The sequence below is a fragment of the Myotis brandtii genome, unplaced genomic scaffold, assembly GCF_000412655.1.
Source record: "Myotis brandtii unplaced genomic scaffold, ASM41265v1 scaffold1682, whole genome shotgun sequence".
Lineage (NCBI taxonomy): Eukaryota > Metazoa > Chordata > Mammalia > Chiroptera > Vespertilionidae > Myotis > Myotis brandtii.
The window spans coordinates 106,774-109,504 of NW_005356179.1; the positions used below are offsets into that span (position 1 = coordinate 106,774).

At 51.6% G+C, this 2,731-nt stretch overlaps 1 protein-coding gene across 1 annotated transcript in view; it reads right to left on the reverse strand.

Moving 5' to 3' along the window:
* Window positions 1-2,296, reverse strand: part of LOC102257991 (zinc finger protein 883) — an 18,713-nt gene extending 16,417 nt beyond the window's left edge. Inside the window, exon 1 of the mRNA XM_014536907.1 lies at window positions 2,291-2,296. The gene's annotated coding sequence lies outside the window, so the exon portion shown is untranslated. The remainder of the gene's footprint in view (window positions 1-2,290) is intronic.
* Window positions 2,297-2,731: the final 435 nt, after the last annotated feature.

The following is a 2,731-nucleotide window of genomic DNA, read 5'->3' on the forward strand; positions in this document are numbered from 1 at the left end:
GAAGTTGGAGCGTGGTGTGGTCTGTGTGCAGGGAAGTGCAGGCAGTGGCAGAAGGGACGGCTGGGGCAGGCGGCGCTCAGCTGTGGAAGGCATCCATGTCTCACTAATGATTGGGATTCACTGGGAGGGAGTGTTTAAGAGATGCTGGCCAGCAAGTCTGAGGGAGCTGCCAGAAATGAGGCAGGAGGAAGAGGCTGGGTGCTGGACATCTTGTGGTTTGGACGTCAAGTAATCCGAGATGCATCTGGTGGGTCCAGGGTGGTCTTCACCCCTCGGTGCTATGTTGCTAGACTGTCCTTGCTTGTGATCGGGAATGGCTGGCCATGAGGGACAGAGACCTGGTCACAGTGACCACAGGAGCACTGGCCCAGCCCCCAAGGTCATGGTGATGCTTCACTGTTCTCCAACGTTGTGTACAAAGGGTACACCACCTACCAAGGATGGTTTACATGGAAAACCACACTATAGTTTTAGAGTAGAAAAAACTGTGGCCTGAAATGGGCTCTCTATATGCAGCTGGTAAAAATGACCAACAGAGGGCAGGCAGGTGCTAACTAGAAGAGCAGGGCCTGGTACCCATGAGGATGATCTGATGATGGTTCTGCATTACACAGTGTCTGCAGGAGGCCAGGGAGTTGGCAGGCTTCCTGAGTCTGCTCCGAGCGGAGTCTTCCGCAGCCACGGGGAAGGTTTAGGGGCCTGCCCTCGGTGAGTTGGTGTGCCTAGGGGTGGGGGGTCGGTCAGAGTCAGACAGGAAAGTGCTCTAGCACAAGGCCCAGCAGCAGGGCTGTGGGAAGAGGAGAACACAGACTAGAAGAACAGATGCCGAGCCACAGATGCTGGGAGCAGAGCAAGGTGGTCAGGTGCCCAGCCGTTTGTGAGCCATCACTGTTCACCAGCTGCTCACTTCATGGTGACTCTCAGAAGAGCCCTCGAATTAGGTGGGACCTCATCAGCTTCAAGGCCGAAGGAGCCTGAGCAGCTGCCTCGACCCAGCAGAATCATTTTCAAGCAAGAGAACCAGGGTCTGACCTGTCAAGGCCCAGGCATTTCTGAGCTGAGGTTCAGACGGTTCAAGGTTTGCTCTCCTGAGATGATGTACTGCCTGTTCCTAGATGCTTCAGCAGGTCTTGTCGACACGTAGGGTTCCCAGACCCACAACACGTGCTTCCATCTCCATATTCCCAACTCCATGATCATGATGGTCATGAGCACCGTGATGTCTGAGTCCCAGAAATGCCGCCGGCCTTTCTCGGCCTGGTCCCAGCCTGGGCCAGTGAATCAATTTACGTGTTTTATTTTAAAAACAAGACCTTTTTCTTTCGCCTTTTTATAGGGACAAGTCCAGTGCCTTCCATACAATAAAAGAAGAGGAGGAGTACACAATTACGGATCCACAAAAATCCCAGGATCCTATTCCCAAGAATTGAGTTGATTCAAGCAGCAGTAACTTAAACACAGAACAGGAAGCTTGCACCTTTACGAGTGGGGAAAGCTGTAGCATCTAGAGCAGTGAGCAGTCTGTTGGGCCTGCATCTTCTACTCGATGGCAGGTCCCTCCCAGAATGAGTGAATTTAGAGTTTCTTTCCATCCTGCCCTCAGGGTTCTCCTGTGAGGGATGGTGAATGCCAGGTGGCCATGAGCCTGTTTAAGGGGACAGAGAGTCTGGTTTAGAGCCACTAAAGCAGGAGTATGGGTTTTGTCTCAAGATTTTAGGACCTAGAAAACCATGTATTTGTTTGGGAAGGAAGCTTGTGCCAGACACCTGGACAAGCACGCATGGTCTTCAGTCAGAGGGACCTCTTGGTCTTCCCTACATTCTTCTGGAGTCACTGGACCCCAGGGTGGTTCACAAACACAATCCCTTCCCCAGAGATCAGCAGCCCCGGTGGTGGGCCGGCTCGGTCCCCGAGACTTCCGGCCTCTGTCCTGCAGGGCTTCCCCTAGGCTGGGGCCTGAGCCCCAGGTGCTGGGCCATCAGACTGTCCTGTCCCAGCCCAGCCTTGAGGTCAAATCACCATGAGTCCTGCAAGGCCTCTCTGCTGAAATCACAGAAGCACAGAATTTTCTCTCCTCCACCTGTCCCTTCTGTTGACAGGGACATTGAGGCATCGAAGAGGAAAGGAAGCAAGTTGAGTAAGCACAGTGCTGCTTTGCAGCAGAGCCAGAATTAGAACCCAGATGAGGTCCTTTTTGTGACATTGGAAAGCCTCAATTTCTGGTTAGCTGCAATGCAACCTTTACATTCACTGTTTTCATTTACTTATTTTTACTTTCTTTAAAGTTCACATGAGGATATTTTTTGAGAAATATAGAATTCTCCGCACGTGCTAAGTAAAGCATTAGCACAAGGTGCTACTACATTCATTAAATGGAGTCAGAGCATAAATGACTCACTGAGTCCTGATTCTGGTTTTGCCGTGTGTAACGTTTCCATCACTCCTGAGCTGGAGAGGATTCTGATTTCCCAAGTACATTTAGGAAATGTGGTTTCATTTGTTATCGTGTGGGGGTTTTTTCCCCTTTCTCTCTTGGGTTATCCGGGGATAACAATTTAGCAACTGGGTGCAAAGAGAGTCACTTTTGGAGAAGCAAAAGCAAGGACAAGTCTCCTGTAGGCTGCCCAGCTCTGTCTAAATGTCTCAGATTCTGGTCTTTTCATCCCCCACTGGGACCGCACCCGGGACCGCAGTTCTGCGCAGCGCCTCGCCTTGGCCGGCGCCTAGCAGC